Source organism: Manacus vitellinus, unplaced genomic scaffold (assembly GCF_001715985.3).
Source record: "Manacus vitellinus isolate BGI_N305 unplaced genomic scaffold, ASM171598v3 scaffold_18_pilon, whole genome shotgun sequence".
In the NCBI taxonomy this organism is placed as follows: domain Eukaryota; kingdom Metazoa; phylum Chordata; class Aves; order Passeriformes; family Pipridae; genus Manacus; species Manacus vitellinus.
This window is the reverse complement of record NW_021939324.1, coordinates 6639452-6658531: the sequence shown is the minus strand read 5'-3', so window position 1 is coordinate 6658531 and position 19080 is coordinate 6639452. Positions and strand designations below refer to the sequence as shown.

The following is a 19080-nucleotide window of genomic DNA, read 5'->3' as shown; positions in this document are numbered from 1 at the left end:
AACCTGGAAAGATACATTAAAAATGAAAAGCAAAGTAGTAGAGGATGTAATACCAGGATGTAATACCACAGAAACTTTCTGTGAGATGAAGGGCTAGATATTACAGAAGAAAACATGCTGTAATTGACTTTATTTCAAAATCATCAGGTATCCTTTGAACTCCATATTCAAGAAAAACAAATATGTAAAGCAATGTACCTACTGAGCTAATTTCTAGTTCTGAAATGGCCTATATTTTGTTTCCTGTGAGATAATGCTATAGGACATGGGCATACTCTTTTCTTCTGCACAGAGTAAAAAACCACACATGACATTAGAGAAATGAAAGTGACAAGATTGTCCTTAAATAATTATATTTTAACAGTACCAAATTGCTAGCTGAGAGGTAACAGTTGGCTTTGAAATCACTGCATGTCATGAGCACGAGCCTGTTGGTAGTTTGTGACTCGCCATCTACCGAAATTTTACATGGCTTTTTAGTTCTTGCCTGTCCCAATTTGTGTTCTTTTAACAGACAACCTGGTTCCTGAGCTTTCAGGTGAGGTGTGTTTACTTGGAATGGACAAGAAAATAAGAAAACAACACACAAGAAGTTACAGAAAAGCATACATTTCCAAAGTCAGAACTGTGCAATAAATCCCGGCAGGTGGGACAGAATTAGCACACACACGCATTGCTTAAAGAACCACCCGTGCATTTTTCCTTTGGCCCAACTAACACACGCACTACTGTGCTGCCAGACCGCACTGCTTCTGTTTACCACGGCCGGACAAGGCTAGGTCTGTGGAACCGCTGGTCTGATGCCCTTTGCCTCACTTTAATCCAGCTTTCACCTCACCGCAGCTCCTACAGACGGAGACTTGTCAGACACAAGAATCCCTTGTCGCCCACACCAACTTTCGGGTGAGAGCGGAGGCAGGAAGCAGCATCCGCCCGCACGGCAGCGGTTCCGCTTCCCGACTGGGAAGAGGTTTGTCAACCCCCTGGTGCCCTCCGCCTCTCTAGTGCCGGCGGAGCCGGACGGAGTTCGAAATGCGTTTGGACAACGCTGTCCGGCACATGGCGTGATTCTTGGGGATATGCTGTGCAGGGCCAGGAGTTGGACTCGATGATCCCTGTGGGTCCCTCCCAACTCAGAGTATTCTGTGGTTCCGTGACGAGGGTGCTGCCGCCCCATGGGAGACTGTGCCGCGCTGTGCCTGCCCTCTGGCCGCTGGCACGGCGTCCCTGCACCGAGCGCCATCCGCTGTGCGCGGCGCCGCCTCCCGCCCCGGGCTGAGGGCCGGCCGGCCGCGGCGCGGTGACGCGAGCGCGGAGCACCGCCCAGCCGAGGGCGGGCGGAGGCTGCGGGCAGAGCGCGGGTCGGCGCGGAGCTGCCGCCGCGTCCCCCGCCGGCTCCGCCGTGCATGGGGAGGGAGCGGGCGGACGCTGCCTGCGCGCCGGGCTGCTCTGCCAGCGCCGCTGGGTGAGTGGGGCCGGCGCCGCCCGGGGCGGGTGGGGGTGGGCGGCTGCACCGGCGTGTCCCATGTCCTGTCCCGCGGGCAGGGGCTCCCCCACGGCGGCGGGCACTCGAGGGGCGCGGGCAGCTCTGCAGCCGGGAGGGCTGTGCGGGGCACCGCCGCTGCTCCCTCCCCCTCCGTAAACAGCACTCCCGGGCTCCGGGCCGGGCAGGCGGAGCAGCTGGAAGTCCGGCTGCCGCGCCTCGTCGGTGGAGGTGGTGCGTGTTTGTGCGTTGCGGGAGAACTTCCTCGAGAATTCTTACTTGTGCCATAAAAAAAAAAAACAACAACAAACAAAAACCAAGAAACAAACCACCTCGTTGCAAGGGGGAGGGCAAGCAGACACAGAAACACATCTGTGGTTTTTCTCTGTATGTCTCCATTGAATTTGCTTCTGCGTGGGGAAATGTTCCAATAGGTGTGGGTTACAAGTTAAATTCGTTTTCATAAGATTATGTGTTTTAAGAAAAGAATTGCAGATAAAACGTCTTCAGAATATTTTTTTATTTTTTTTTTTTTTGCGACTGAAGTCTAATTAGAACCTGATTGTGGCCTTGTCACCTCTGCAGTCAGTGACAGGTGAGAAAATGACACCTTTCTAAATTGTTTTGTGCTCAGAGACGTCTACTGTGTTCCTTTTGGTTGTTGGGTAGAAGGAAACATAGTTGGGAAGATTGTGATGGCTGTTTACACTTTCAAATGTGATTCTGTGCTTGAGATTTGTTGCTTAATGGTGAACGTTTCTGACATCTTAGCCCTGTAAAGCCTTCCAATTTATCTACTTCTTAATTTGTTCTATTGTTAATATATTTAATGTATATGTAGTTTAGGTGAGAGAGGAGTATTTATTAAGTTTGTATTTTAAGGAAAATCAAAATTAACAGGAGATGGTAGAGAGATTCTCTGCACAGTTAAAGTAAAGGTAGTTTGGAACAGTTTGATTAACTTTTTTTTTCCTCCTCCGCTTCTCAGTCTTCCTAGTATGTGATGTGGGAGTAACATAGTAGTGATGTTCCTTAGGCCTGCCCATTTATCTTCCCTTTTTGGGGTCAGTGGCAGTAATTTGAGGATTCAGTAGGAATACAGTAGCCATCACTGTCTTCTGCTTGATGAGAGTACCTCCCGAGTGATTTCAGGGGTGTAAATAGAGAATTTTGTATTAAACAACTACAGTATTGTTGTGTGAAATGATAGAGATTTTAAGTAGTGGTGCACTTTCCAGAGGAGCCTTAAATTTGAGCTCTTTACAGAGTTTTTAATTTTTGTAAATGCCAGCAACAGCAACATGAGGAAGTAGTATTTGCTGCTGAGAGGGGAAGTTGTGATGAACAAGAAGTTCACAGAATGCAGAAAATGGTTCAACATCCTTATTGATCAAATCAGACTGACTGGAACTGGAAATGGAAATGGAAAATGAAAGGAGGCTGTTACTGCTTTTCACTTGTAGCTGTTCAGAGTGATGATTCGGCTAATAAAAAGGTTGAAATCTCTGTGGAATAACCATTTCTAATGTGGAGGTAATGTTATGCATGATGACAGAATACTACTACAGTGAATGTCACTACCATCTTGTACTAGCAGTGGCATAACTTGCTCAGTTTGTAAGTAAAGCAGTTGCTGAACAGGGTTGTTGCTTTGCCATTGGTCTCTTTTCTCAGCTCTGGAGCATTTTTACGTATGACCTTATGTAAACAAAAAGCTAAGTGACGAAGTTAGCAGTTACAAGAAACAACCTAGCATCTCATCTGAAAGAACTTTAAAAGGGAAATAAGATTCAGAAATGTAGTAATGTTAAACAGAGACATTAATTAAATGGTGTTGGTTATGAATAAAAGAGAACTACCATCAAATGTTACAAAACTTTCATTAAAAAACAATTGATGTAGTTGACCATGCAATAATAAAACAAATACTTGTTTTAATGGTGTTATAAAAAAACCCAACTGATTTGGAAGACGGCAACCAAAATCTTATGTCTTTTTTAATAAAAATAACTGGAGCTTAAAGGAGGAGGTTGCACTAGATGACCCCCTGAGGTACCTTTGAACCCAGATTATCCTATACCAGTGCTCTTGTTCTATTACAGGTTAGCATTTTTGTTCTAACACTGCCCACCAACTTTTTACCTAAGCTTGCTTGCAAGTATTATCACTTTTATTAGGCAGTACACAGTTATATTTTTTTCATTTAACTTAATAGAGCTGCTGTTTCAAAACCTCTGACCCTAGCTGTGCGCTGATTTTGGTGGGTTACTTATGTATTCATATGTCCACCCACAGGGTTCTCAGCATGAGCCCAGTTAGATGACTAATATGAGTAATACTAATAATATCTGAGTCAACATTTGAGCTCATGCTTACGTTTGTATTTCTCTAACTTGTTTCAGATGCAATTTTTTTATCCGAAGGTAAATGAGGAGCTTTCTGGAATTTCTGGATATGAGACTTTGCAGATTATTGCATAAGGTAGATCTGTATTTATGGAGACCTCTAAAACAGTAAAAAAATATGTATATACAATGAGGCTTCTTTATAGTAGTTCTGTTGGAGGAACTGTAGTCAGTTTTCTTTACCATGTACAAATAGGTCCTGCATGCTGTGTTCATCTAGAAAGTACATTGTATCTGTCATTTAAGTAGGTTATATGCTCCAATACAGTGAAATGCTACAAGGTACTGGTACAAGGTATGTTGTCACTGTCAGTTGCAGCCTGTGAGATGCTGGAAGAAAAAGGGTGATGCCTCACTCAAATATTAAGCTCTGTGAGTTATGCAGTACTGCAGAGACTTCTGGTTTGCATGGGCAATGATAATCCCCATGTGTTATGTAGAATGAGTTGCCTGGAAGGCAGTTGCCTATCTAATTTTGGTTATGCAGTCGTATCACACAGTCAAACATGAATCTTTAAATTTGATTTGTAGAAAAAAAGTCCAATCTAATGCAGGTGACTATTGATTTAAAATCAATAGAAGCATTGTCCTTTTATGAGGTGAGTTGTCTCTGCATCTGTCTTTGACAATGACTTCCACAGTAGTATTACAGAGTTCCTATTGTTGTTAGTAGATTGCTTTTTAATAACGGTTGCACATTTCCTTTTATTAGGAAAAGAGGCATTAGCTCAAAGTGTTTTGATTTTCTGTCTTTTCGGCTGTCTTCTGGTTTTGTGTGGTATTTTTTTGCGGCAGAGGGAGGAGGGGGTATATGTGTGTGTGTATATGTATTTTCTTTTTTCCTAGAATCTTTAGCATTTGTTCATATCTCATGTAAGTCTGTGAATCTAGTTTTCTGTGTTTTTTCTGATGTCACAAAAAACAGTATTCCAGGTGAATTGAGAATGTTTTCAATCTCTTTCCTATTTTCATTGGAACACTTTGTTTCTTGTCTTGTGTACCTCTGTTAAGCAGAGATTCTGTTGAGCTGCACATCCTGTGCATGATTGTTTTGTTTATCTGCTTACACTTGGCTCAAAATTCAATGCCATGTGGGAATAAGTGCAAGTTATTCTTTCAGGAGTTTGTTATTTTGTGTTTGTTGGCATCTAATGTCTTTTGGGATTTTTGCTTGGCTAGCTCTCAGTTTTGATCCTGCTCAAGTCTCATGTAAGCCAGTTATCACCAAAGTTGTTTCTAGGCTAGGACTTTGAAAGTGCTTATATGCATGCAAAAATATATGTGGTGTGGTATTTCTTGCTCTGTGTGTGTTCCCATGTAGGACCTTTTCTGATATTTACTCCTATTCTTGATCTATGTGTTGTTCGTGACTTAAAGTTTTTTATTGACAGTCCAGTGGAGCGATCTTAACTGGTATTCCCTTTATTGTTTTGCTTATGTGCTTGAGCCCTTGCAGTAGATTTCAGGCCTTAAGAAAATCTTTTACAGGTGTTTTAAATAAATGAATTTATTATACATGTTCAGGGTGTTGTGATTAAAGTTATTTGCATGTATAATTAAAAATCAAAAAATACGTCTTTATGTGACTTTATTGGTCTCAAGGATTTCTTTTTTTGTAGCAATTAATGAGAGTAACTATCAAATTAATTTAAATCAGTTTGTGAGATTTTTTTTTTGCACAGTCTAAGTCATACTGTTTACCAGAAACAGTGCATGGGGATGAGGACTTTTTGGAGGTTTTTGGGAGGGAGAGCGTTAATAGTTTAGAAGAGTGTTAACATTTCCTAGTCTAACATTGACACTTTGCATAAATAACAGATCTTAAAGGACATGTCTAGTGTGCTTTAAATGAATATTTTCTCTCTTTGCTATCTATTAGTCTTGCTTGACTGCTAAGATTTCATAGTTATGACCAAAATGTTTATCAGTCTTCAGTGTGTCACAAGACAGGCTACAGCTTGAGCTTCTAGTACTGTCAGATATTTTTAAAGTAAGAAAAATTTTGCCTTCTAAATATCCAATCTTGATACACAAATATACAGTTAATTTGGTACCTGTATTTATAAAAAAATTTATAGGCCTCGGTTATTCAAGTGCATTTAGATTGGGAGCCCTTTTAAATCCAACATAAAATGGTGGGATTGCTTACATGAATTCAGTTATGGAGATAGGGCCATGGATGGTGTCTGAGTTATACTGAATGTATTAGGTAGAAATTGACTGAGATTAATGCAAGGGCATTTGAGGAGAAAGACTATTGGAAAACAAACATTAATTCCCAATAAAAGATGGTTTTTTTGTGAGTTGAAAAGGTACTTTGGAAACCTATTGAGATAGTCAAGTAGTATAGGAGGCTCTGAGTTTATAAAGACAAAAGCCTCTTAAAAATACAGCTTTCAAGTGAAGAGTCACATTGGAGGATCATGTTCAGGAAAAAAACAAGTCTGTTATGTGTGATGTAGTTAGTATACTGCATACTGTAAGCTGGCAGAAATTCTCTCTTTTGCTGCATTTCCCAGTTGCAGGGAATTCTGACATTCTTTAATGTTTTCTGCTGATTCTGCAAAATGTAGCAATGCTGTATTTTGTTTGTTCATAAGTTAACTTTAATACAGTTACAAGGGACAACAGTCCCCAGCTAGCTCTATACTTCTTTCTGAAACAAAGGAGCAATGCAGAGGGGAAATAAAGCCACTTAATGTGTTTGCTGCATCCCACCTAAATGAAGGAGTACTCCTGTGGGCTTGGAAATCAGGAGTTGGGGCCAAATAGCAACTGTTCATATGAGGAGGCATCCTCTTAGAGATAAGCAGAATCAAAAACATTCTTTTTCCAATCATACAGTCTACAAAGGTAAAGAAGGCAAAGTGTAATCTTCAGAAAATGGAGGGAGTAAAAGGAGTCGAAGTAAGTGAAACCTTTAAAACTACTTCCTTATAGCTGAAGGAATCAAAACTGGACCCAAAGCCAAACCATTCCCATTTTATAGGTTGTACCAAGAGGATTGGTGAACTTGAAAGCTTGCATGGTTTTCAACTTCATCATCAAACTACTAAAGACATTTCCCCTCACTATGAAATGTACCTCATAGAGATAACTGCTTCTTGTACAAATTAATTTTGGAAATTATAACTGGCATTTCAAATCTTATTCCTCACACTATTTTGCCATAATTTGCAGCACTGGCACTGCAGATTCTCTCTTGCGATTAGTTTTTTGAATCCCTGGGAGTTTTATTTTAATCTGGGATGTGTTATAATAATATGTACATAGAAATGTCTTCAATTTTTCTTGTCTTGTAAAATCCTCTTTAGAGTTTAAGATTAGTTGTATGAAATTTGAATGCCCACTTCAGCATATTAAGATCAGTATTAATATGCAGTTTTTAAGCAATGAGTTTTTTATAATTTTGACAGATTGGTGTGCACAGTTTTCAGATTTCTACAATGAGTAAAACAGTGACATTCTTTTCGGTTTTTTTCATATTTCGTTACCTTGAGGTTTTGCTCTTTGGAGCAGTTGAAAGCATACTTAGCAATTGATGGCCAAAGGACTGTGGAATTCCTTATGCTGGGGAAAATGGGTAGGAATCCAAGCAGACAAAGAATTTTGGACTTTTTGTCAGAAATGGAAAACCGTGAAGTCACAGAGATGTAAGAATAAGTTAGAGGTTGTAGTTTCATGATGTGCATTAACTGTTTCTTAAACTGTCTTTAGTTCTCAAAACTTTTCTCACCCTCTCAAAAACACTGTAATATGCTGCTCTGTCAGTTGTGTAAACACAACAGCTCTTTGTAGAGCTGTGCTGTAAACTGTATCACAAGTGACCTAAGTTAAAATTAATTTCTTTTTTTTCTCTTTTGGAACAAGTGGCATGAGGGGAGGAGAACGGACAGGAAAACTTTTTAAGCTGGTTTACAATGTCAGAGAAAATATTGTGTAATTGCATCGTGGATAACCCCAAAGATGGACTCAGCTACAAAAGAAATTTTGGGTTCCCAGTGGAATCTGAGGGCATTGGATTGCACAAGACCTAGATCCTTGGCTGTGGGCAGTAAAGCATGTGTCAGTCCAACAGCTGGCTCCCAAAAGATTGAGACTTTGGAACTACTCTACCAACTGTGTAAATAGGTGCATGGTTATCTTTTAAATGCTGTATACCTGGGTCTTCATAAACTTTTGTAACTATGCTATCTGGGGGCTTGTGAAAAAGTACTTCTGGTTGTTTTTCTCTTAACCTGGCTTCTTTGGTTAGGGGTGATTTCAAGTTAGCTGGCTAACTTGAGGACATTCTATTCAAATGTGTCTTTTGGTCCCTAAAACTGAAGCTTAACACACCAAAATGGTGTTTTGGGTGTTGAAAGGATGATATACTAGCACTGAATTCCAATGAGCATTTCAGAAGCATGCTTGCAGAAGCCAGAGAGGAGCACATTAGACTTAAGTTTGTGACAATAAGAATGCAAAACTGTTAGTAAAATGTACAGAACCTTTGCTAGGTAGATGTAAAAATGAGCTGAAATCTTCACTTTTCATTGTTTTGCATTGGCAGACCTAAAAGCAGTGTGATGAAATAGACTTGGGTCAAAGTGGAGAATAAATAAACCAGGAGGTTTATTTGGTTGAGGTTAATGAGATTACACCAGTATCTGTCAGAACCAAATAAATTTGAAGCTATGTCTGCAATATAGTTGCATGTGTGATCTTAACACACATCGGTGTACCTGAACAAGGTCATATTTCAGCAGCTGGAAACCAGAGCAGTGCAAATACACAGAATACTGAAAGTTTCACACTGCCATTGCTACCCAGGCTGGTTCAGGTGTATTAACAGTGTTTAGAAGGATATCTTTAGACTGCAGCAGGCTTAAGCTGTGCCGTAAGTTTCTTGGGCTTGTATTTTTCCAGGTCTGTTTTCTCAGAGCTCTGCCACTTGCTCAGACTGATAGGTTATCAATATTTTTGCCTGTGAACTCACAAAACTGAGTTTTAAACTCACTTTGGAATGTTAAAATGTTTACTTCGTTTTCTAAAAAGATTGTAGGATTTGGCAATTTTATGATGGTTTGGTGAGTTTTGATACATAGCTTTTTTGAACTCTGGAACCTGAGGTAAAAATTTTGGGGTAAGTTGTTACTACATAACATCTCTTTTTGTAGTTTAAGTTGTTGTGTTGTGGTTGTGTGGTTGTTATGACTGTGTAAGGTGATGAAATAGTATTTCTTACAGTCAGGCTTTTTAGAAGGATATCTGAAGTTTGTCATTACCTGATATTACAGCAAGTTAACCACATACCATAATGTGCTAGAAGGCACTGTCTGTCTAGTTTCTTATCCCTTCAGTAGCCTTGTGGACTCTTCTACCAACCTGTGTGAAAGGTCTTTGGACAGCTTTACATTTAGATTACTTGAAAACATTTCTGGAAATAATGGAAAAGCTTTGCTTTTAAACAGCATGCAGGGCACTTAGTGCTTTGTGGTAATGTGTCAAACTGCTTTTCTCCATCTTCCACATCTGTGGTATGTCTTGACTAAGAAACTAACTATTAATTTGACTTGTCACAATGTAGCAGAAGTGTTTTTGACTGAGAACTAAGGGGAAGTGACCTGGAGTGCTCTTTTAACAGTTAATAGGTTAAATATGTGTGAAGCCAGGAAAAGTGATTACCCCTTTCATGCTAAGGGGACACACTGAATGAAAACTAGAGCATATCATTCTTGATCTTCAGTGGACAGACAGGTAATAGAGATGAAGAAGATTTCTTTAAATTATTCTTTGTTTTAAAGAAAACCATTTGGAGGTTATTATTATAGTTCTGCTAAAGCCTAGATTTAGTCAAACAATGTAACTTTTGGAGATATGGTACTTATAGAATCACAGAATAATTTGATGAGAGGGGACCTCAGTTGGTTTCTGCTCCAAAGTTCTGCATAAAGCAGGGTCAGTAATGATATCATAATGGGTACAAAAGCTGTATCCAGTCAGATCACAAAACCCTTTAAGAATGGAGACAACACATTGACTGCTGGACTTTCTCCAGATGTCAGACTTTCTCCTTACATCCTCTCTGAACATCTTGTGTTTCAACTTGTGCCAGTTGTCTCTTGTCCTGTGAAGAGCTTGGCTCTGTCTTCTGAATAACCTCCTTGTTGGTGGCCAGGGCTGCTGTTCTGTTCCCCCTGTCTTCTCCAGGTGGAATAGGCCCTGTTCCCCTCTCTGTACTTACAGGGTCTGTGCTACAGTCTCCACCTATGTTAGTGTCCTCTGTTGTGAACTTGTTCTTGTTTGTCAGTGTTTTTTCTGTGCTGGGGCAATGAGATAGGGCCTGGACACAGAATTTGGAATTCAAGTAAGATCTGAATATTGGCAGACTTCTAAATAAAAGCCAGGACAGTAGGTGGTCCTGAGAGACTTTTCAGCAACAAAACTGGGAACAATTTCTTCTTCCAGTTTATGTGTAAAAATAACCATAAGATCATGAGCTGTGCTTGGTTTAAATCCTTGAAGGACATTGTGACCAGAAACAGGCTGTTCAGTTCATGTAATGACCGTACTTCCCCTCTAATTAACTGTGCAGTTTGAAAAAACAAATGTGTTTTAATAAATTTAGTTGGTCATGTAGCATTTCTTTATAAGTATTGTATTTAATAATGTCAACTGTAGTTTTTTCGTAAGTTCTATGTTGTTGTTACATTTCAAATTTTGAAATCCAGTAGGCTAGAAAAAAGTTAAAAATTACTATATTGAAAACTACAGTTGATGTACTTTTTAGCGTAATGTAATGAATTAAAACTCCAAGTTTAGATGGAACTCATTAAGTTCCATCTCTTCTTACATAAAAATGCATCATAATGTGCCATATTTAATTAAAAACAAGTGCAAAGAACTGTTTGACTGCTTCAGTGATTAAACATGTGAAACAGTTTAAAAAGTAAACATGCAACACGAGTGGTTTATATTAAATGTTCTCTTCAATTTCAAACATAACTTAAAGAAGCTATTTTAAATAAATTTGGATAAATCAAATTGTCGCCATTAGATTGCTGAGTACTTAATTATACATTATAATATTACATGCATGTAATACACTTATTTATATTTGGGGGGTTGTGGGGTTTTTTTGTCTTTTTTTTGATTCACTTTACTTCTCTGAGATTCATGGACTGTTAAACCAATTGGAACTTTTGGAGTGTTATGGCCTTTTGTTTTTGTCAAGTCATTAAACTTCAACCACTTGAGACCAGTGGATTCTGTTTTGCTGGAATGAATGTCTCCTAGAGCTAGTTACAAGGGTATGACTGTGCTATTCGGTTCTTTCATCAAACTGGATTCTTGAGTACGAGTTCACAAGTAGAGTTAGTTTTAATATTTGACTTTCTTGATAGTTGCTCTGTAACGTCATTGCTTACTAATAAAATTAATTGTGGAACATAAGTTTCTTCCCTTGAGGAGCATAAATGTGTGATGAATCAGTATGCCAAATTTGTTTAGTAAGAGCTTGTACTAGGGATATTATTTATGCCTAAAATTCTTCTATTTCTTACTAAGATTTGCTCTTGTGCTTGAGGAGCTACTTATATAGGTAATGTTAGAACACTTCCCTTCTTTTTTGTTTATATTGCTTTGTAAATTTCATATTGCTGCCTTTTCTCAAATTAAGATGACCTAAATTATTATGATTTCTTGATTATTCTTGATTATTCTTGATTAGTTCAAAAGGTGAAATAAGATATTTTAAGAAATCCCAGATTCTTAAGCAAAAGCAAAATTGCTTTCCCCTGTTAGAGAGAAGCATCTGTTCGGAGGTGGTAAGCATACATGAATTACTGCTATTGTGTTCAATCTTTGCTTATTTCTGATTCAAAACAAAATATAATTTGTCATCTAATAGTTAATTTGGTATAATACATTACAGTGATTCTAGAATACTTATCTATTTTTTGGTCCAGTACCTTTCTCATCTAGACATAATTTCCAGTTACTCACTGAGCTGTTAGAAGAAGAAATTAAGGAAACAAAACTGCTGGACATCCCCTTGCTATCAGGCAAATAAGGTGGGAAATCATCCTCACCAATGACACATAAAGAAGAAGAAAGAAAGTCTAAGGGAACAAAAAAAACCAAAAACACATAAAGGCCTCCCTGGCAAAAACATACAAGATGCAGCAACAGGGTTAAATGGTCTTCTAGCCACATTTGGTAAGCTTACACAGCAGGTGGTAGAAAAAAAAGTTAAATTGTAAAAATGGACTTTCCAATATGAATAATATTGCACCACACACAAGGTAACTATTTTTAACCTACAAATAAAAAGAAGACAGTCTCAGACAAAGACACTTTTGGGAGAGCAGACTATGTCCTTACTGTTTCTAAATGTTTACGTGTCCAGTGTTGTAAGAAAAGGAATTTTCTTCTTTTACCACAACAGTAAAAATACTGCTGCTTTCCTTTCTTGCAGTAGTGAAGCATGAGATGAGTTTACAGGAACTCAATAGGATTCTGGAAATAAAATGGCTTAAAATGAGGAGAGAGCAAGAATGTAAATGGCTTTGTGGCTTCATCCCTGCAGATGCCTCTCTGTTCATTACTTTCTTACTGTCTCTTTACTCTTCTTTTTCAGAACTTTTCCGTCATGTTCAGCCACATCTCTCCTGTTATGGCTTTGTTGCTTTCTTACATTCCTTCCTTTTTTCCTGTTAATAAAAGAGCCATTAGTTGTTCTGTTCTCAGAGTCAAGTATGTTTTAAGATTGCTTTCTGATCTTGATGGTAGTCAATGTCTGACCTACTTGGAACCAAACTTCAGGGCCCAAATCCAGCCAAGTATTGTGTCTTTCATTTTACATTGCTGAAACACCCTTTTGTCTTTCTGGATCCATTGTTCTCAGATTTGCTTGAGCAAAGTTTTGAGTGCCTCTGGATGGTAAAATGGAAAGAAAATAAATAACCAAAAACACATTACATAAATATTAAGATCAGAAACTATATGTATTTTCAGGCTGGGCTAAGCTATATTAAAATTATATGGGAGGTTGGAAAATTGATTTTCAGTTGGACTGAAATGGTTTTGAAGAGGAAATTAGTTTTGATTTGTTAGTGGAAGAAACAAATTGCTTCTGAAAAACAGATTGTGCAAAGACTCAGTTCTGTTAGTGGGCAAGAGTGTGGTATTGTGATGAGAATTTCTTTTGAAGTGTGAGGAATGAGAAGTATTGATATTTGTCTGGAAGGAAAAGAGAGATTGGCAGGTTGCTTGGCAGTAGACTGGATGAGAACTGATGTTTAGTCTGAATACAAGAATAATGGAAGAAAGTCCAAATATTTTATGAATGAGGGGAAGAAAATGCAGATGTCAGATAAGTAAAAAGGTGCAAGAAACCCTGAAATTGGCTCAGTTGGTTAGAGCGTGGTGTTAATATAACACCAGGGTTGTGGTTAGATCCCCATGTAGGCCATTCACCTAAGAGCTGGACTTGATGATCTTTGTGGGTCCCTTCCAACTCAGAGTATTTTGTGATTCTTGAGGTTATAAGTGCCCTCACTTCTTTCACTGTGAAGTGCCACAAAAGTTGACAGTATTCTGTGAAGGTGTGGATGGATGAGTGGTTCTGTACTGGAAATGCAGACAGGTGCAAGGCCTTGTATGCACCTTTTTAACCTTAACTGTTACTGTACATGTTTCGTTAGTTTAGCGGTTGTAGCTGTTGGAAATTTCAAATTTCAGTAAGGCTGATGTATCAAGAATGGAGAGCCAGACACTGGCTGTATGTGAGCATTAAAGATTTCATAATTTAAACTAAAATTGTCTCTACAATAAACTAGAATTTGTTTATCCAGCAAATGCTGTATCTAACACATGCATGCACACATTCCTTACTTATTTTTTACCAATACCTTTTTAGTTTCTTAATGGAGGAAAGAGCGGAAATACATATTTCAGATTGTAGTCCTTTCATTATTTAGGCTGTGTGGTGGAATAAAGTAGCAGCCTAATAAACCTTTTTGTTTTATGATATCTCTGTTCACACAGATCATGGACAGGATTAGTTTTGCAACTATAATTTCCGATCTGTCCTTTCTTGTTTGTTCCTACATACTTTTTTATAATTTTATCTGTGTAATGGGCAAAGTCCTATTGAAGGCATAATGAAAATAATGGATCACAGTGCTAATTCACTGGGTAATGAATTGCTACATAGTATTATAACTTTGTTACTGAAACAATTGTATACTCATAAGCACACAGTTGTACATGCAATGTTTACTATAAAATGTTATACAATTCTGTTGTTTTTATGACAGGGAATCTCTATTAATATATAATTGCATACGTAACTATACATTAATAATTCTGTATTTTAAATTGAGTTTTATGGAACATTGGATTTAATCTAGGTAATTATTTGAATTTCATATGCTTTCACAATATGACTAGAACATTTCAAATGTATTATTACTAATGCTACTGTTTCTGCTAGTTTCAAAACATTTGAAAAGTAATCTCTGTTCAGCAAGTAGATCATCAAAATGCTACTGTTGGACGAGTTGACACAAAGTCTGGCTTTAGCAAATCTCATTATATGATTACAACCGTACTTAAAGTGTTAAATTGTGTGTACAAGTAATGAAAGAAATGGCGGGTCAGCTGTGGATTACACAGCCTGTATGTGGGAGTCTCAGTTTGTTTGTCTGTCTTTTCATTTTTGCCCTTGTAACCTAAAAATCATAGTTGACTTAAGAGCATCACATATTTGCTGTCAAGACTACTATAATAATTAGACCATTTATTTGGAACAGATGCATGATATCTAGACTCAGTGACATATCATTTGAAATCTGCAATGGTGTGTTTCTTCCACAGAAAGTAGAGGATGAGAAAAAAAACCTTACATAATTTTTAGCTCACTAATTGTGCTGGAACTAATGAAAGTAACACTGTAATGTAAACTTTATCACAGGTAGAAGTGAAGTACTTTGCAGTGCAGAAACAAGAAGAAATTGGCATTTTTTCTTTTTGGCAACACTGCCCTTAGTGATAACATAAAAATGAGTTTTCTAGAACCTTTTTATAGATATATTTTTTTGTATATTTTAGGGTTTATATGAATTTTTAAGTTAGCTTGTTTCCCCATTAGAATTGAGTCTCTGAATGTAGCCTGTTTGCAGGTAATCCTGTCTTGTAAAGTTCAGTGATCATGTCAATAGCTTGATCAATAATTTATACTTTCAATGGATTATTTAAAATTACTGACTTGACAGCCGTTACACAAGAAGACACTGAAGATTATCAACTCCAAAAGCAACTTGCATGCTCATGAGTGATAAAGAAATTAAATACTAGGGAGAGCTGGCTTTTTTGTCTTCTGCCAGGAGGAAAAAAACCCTAGACCTCTCAAAGGGCTGGAATGAGTTCCTTTGAGGAGTCCAGTGCTAGGAAAGGAAGGAGGAACTGGGAAATGGAGAATGCATAGAATAAACAAAGGAATAGGAACTTCAAGTGGGGAACTTTTACAACATACAGTATAGAGCAGGGATATAGAGTAAAGTGAAAAGAAGAAAAGTGGATTTCTTTTTCTCCCTTCTTTTTCCCCTCATTTTTTAACTTTTGTCTTTTTGAGGGCAGGGAGAGGGTTATGATGTCCCAAAGAGAAGGGAAGACCAAAACCAAAGGAAAGAGTGGAAGAGGATTTAGCTGCCACCATAATTATAGTACTGCTGGACTGAAGGCTCAGCTTGAGAAGTATTTTGGGGCTTTGCAGGACAAATAGGCAATATATTTGTTTTTGTGTGGTAAAAAGAGAAATATTTAACCACTTGTCCAAAGCTGCTGCATTGGAAAAGCTCATGAAATAAAGGGCCAGTAAAGGGGTTCCTCAGTAGCTGAACAAAGGCAGTACAAAATGGACTGATTAGAGAGCAATTGCAACTCTATGAAGACAGTTAAACTACATGTAAGACTACTTTGGATTTGTAAAAGGAATAAGATGTAATGACACTTCATCTGTTTTGACCATAGCGGAAAATACACTTGTTTCACTGAGCATGTTGTCCAGTAACCAGGATTTGGGCTCTGGTGTGTGAAGCCTTTGACTGTCTAGCTGTACCTCCTGTATTAGTGAAGTGAGACAAGTTTCCCATCCAGTATGTCAGTCATAAACACATGAAAGCAGAGTAAAAAGGAGAATAACCATACAAGTGTTCCCTGGTTTTGTTGCTGATAGAGTGGAATTGCTAATAAGATGAGGTAGATGGCATTAATATGAAGGGATTTGGCAAGGCTGGGATGAGAAGGTATGTGGAAGCTTACTGTCACTCTTATAAACACCTCCTACAAACATGCTTGATAAACAAGAGGAATGAAGTCCTCTAGCAGAAAACACTGAGAAGAGAGAGGGATAAAAAAAAAAGAAAGGTTAAAGGTTTCGGTATTGACACTTCCTTCTGTGTCAGTAGGGGCCTAGCAGACACATTCCCAAGGGCTCCCCAAGACTGAGGTTTTCAGTGCTGCAGTGATACTCTGTTGGATCAGGGACAACTGAATTAATTGGAGTTGAGTAACATAGGTGAAGAAAGTTAGTAGGCTTTTATTTGTCATTGTTTAATTTCTAGTACTGCTGCAGTGACAAGGGGTGGGCATTAAGCTGACAAAATTAATTGCACCTAGTTACACAGTATTGTTATAGTGGTTGAAGAAATTCAAAGAAATACTGTTTCAGAGACACAACATATAGGTGGCTTTCATCAAAGCATTAGGTTTATTATTTGATTGCATTCAGTATAAAATAAGGTCCCTAAAGTGTTAAGAACAGATGAACAATCATAATTGCATATATTATTACAGCTCTTGAAGCAGACAAATTCCAAGTGCTTTTAAAGAGACCCTGCAGCTGGATCATGTGGGGGTTTTATTTTGTTCCATATATTTAAAAACAACCAGACACCTGTATGCGAAAGATTCAGTATTATCACTAGAAACCTCCTCCTTTGGGATTCATATTGAAATATGCATTAGATTAATATGCAAAAAGCAAGTCAAAAATCAAACATGCTGGACTCCCTAATCTGACTGAGCTGCAACTTGTTTAGTTTGATTTCCAATTTTTTTTTTCTTCTATCAGGATTCAAATACTGTTATACTGCTTGGGCTCTCAGCCAAAGCCTTATGAAGTCAACAAAATTAATTTGAATTCATTTGAAATAAACTATTTTCATCTTGAGCTATATGGACGTAATAAATATTTGAGTAATATGTGACTCAGCTAGAAGCTTAATAAATCTAAGCAGGTTTTATGTAGCGAGAGTTCATTAATTAGGTTGATTTCTGAGTCATTGCTGAGGTAATTAAAAAGTGGTGGTTTTAGATAAAAGATAAGATACAGCATTTTGGAGGCAACCATCAGTACGTTTAGCACCCACTGGATTTATTACTTTGACAACATTTCTGTGTAGCGGTCCTGTATATAATTAAAGTGTTGAAGTTCTTGGTCTAAGTTTAACAAGCTTCCCTGTCCCAGATCTTTCTTGCAATGTAATTAAAGTGTTGAGAAGATGTACGGGAAAACTCCCATATCAATTTCCAGTTGAAACTTCTACATGTAACAGAGATCTAAGGACAGGAGGACAGAGAGGGGACAGCAAGAAGCAGATTGTAGTCCTTGCTTGTATTTATTGGCAAACTGGGTTGCAGAGAGAGAGAGAGATATACTTTATTGGAGTTGCATAGGGAAGAAAAACCTTTAATCTCCAAACATTTTGCAATTAGGAACATCTCTTCCTCACTAAAATGGTGGTTCTCTGAAATTATTTAATTTTTTTGTCAAATTGACAGTACTTAACTTGCTGGCTGATGTAATCACCCTGCAGTGTGTCCTGGTGAAAAATTCTGTCTTTATGTAGAATCCAAAAATGTACTGTTTATTTTCAGGAATTAGTCTGTGTCTGTGTGTTAACCTTTTTTCCCCATTTACAGACTGAACTTGTGATCATTGATGTTACTGTGAATAAAATACGAATTTCTTTCCTGTAGTCTAGCAAAGAGTATTGTGCAGTAATATGACATATTCTTCAAGTTTGAGGCAAGGTGTTCTCTCACTTTAAAATTTAGTCTGCACTCTTGAAAAAAAAAATTAAGCTATGTTAGCCCAAAGAAAGTTTAAAACTGAACCAGGCACTTTGTGTTTGTTTTTGTTGCATAGCAAAGTTACTACATAGGAGTAGAATTTTGGGTTACTGTTGCTTCTTTCTTATGCAGGTCTTAGAATCGTTTCACAGACTTTTGCAAGTCAGAAGCTGCTCCAGCAAGTTTAGTGATTGTGACAAATATGTACAACTTCAACAGATGTAACAAATGATTATAAGTGATAGTTTTATTCTTTGATGTAGTTCAGAAATTTTGTAGTTGTTAAGAATTTTTATATTTGTAATTTATTGTCTAGATAGTCTTCAAAGTAGAATGATCTTAAATAAATGCCAATACTATAGAACTGTACTCCTTTTTTTTGGATTTCAGCCAGGTCATACATAAGGTCTCCACCCATGATGACTAAGTCCTTTACATATTTAAAGTATATAAGTAAAATTGAATGTGCATAATGCTGTATGTGTGTATGTATAAAGACAACATAATCTGATCCATACATATGGATGGTGCTTGTAAGATATATTTACTGTTCAATTATACTAAAAATTTGTATTTAATTCAGCTCTCACCATACCTGTAGTTATTGTAACTCGTACTTTTCAGGGCACACTGAATTATTTCCCAAGTGTAGCCTGCATTTTTCTTGCATATCTAGCTTTGCATTTGTATTGTTAAAATATATTTCTTTTGAAAGAAAGCTTTGTTTGAAAGGGCAGTCATTTTGTCTGATTGACTTATTCCAATTCAGGGATTTTTAATACTAGATCAACTTTGGCATGCTGGAATAAGTTCAGTGAAGGACCACCAAAGATGAATAGGGGTTAAATACGTGATGTAGCATAGGCTGAGGGAATTGTGTGTTTTCATTTGAAGAAATCTGAATAGACATCTGTTTGCATCTTCAGCTACCTGATGGGAAACTATGGAGGCTTTGGAGCAGAACTTTTTTTTGAAGACATGTGGTGTTTGGATGAGAGATGATAGACACAAGGGACATGAGAAATTTTTGTTAGATATTAAGGAAAATTTTTTTCAGGAGGAAGACTGTCAAAC

General features: G+C 37.7%; 1 protein-coding gene across 1 annotated transcript in view; it reads left to right on the top strand.

Annotated features, from left to right (window-relative positions):
* Positions 1-1418: 1418 nt before the first annotated feature.
* The window catches only part of JAK2 (Janus kinase 2), an 83783-nt gene continuing 66121 nt past the window's right edge, over positions 1419-19080 (top strand). Inside the window, exons 1-2 of the mRNA XM_018070352.2 lie at positions 1419-1465; positions 2030-2078. The gene's annotated coding sequence lies outside the window, so the exon portion shown is untranslated. The remainder of the gene's footprint in view (positions 1466-2029; positions 2079-19080) is intronic.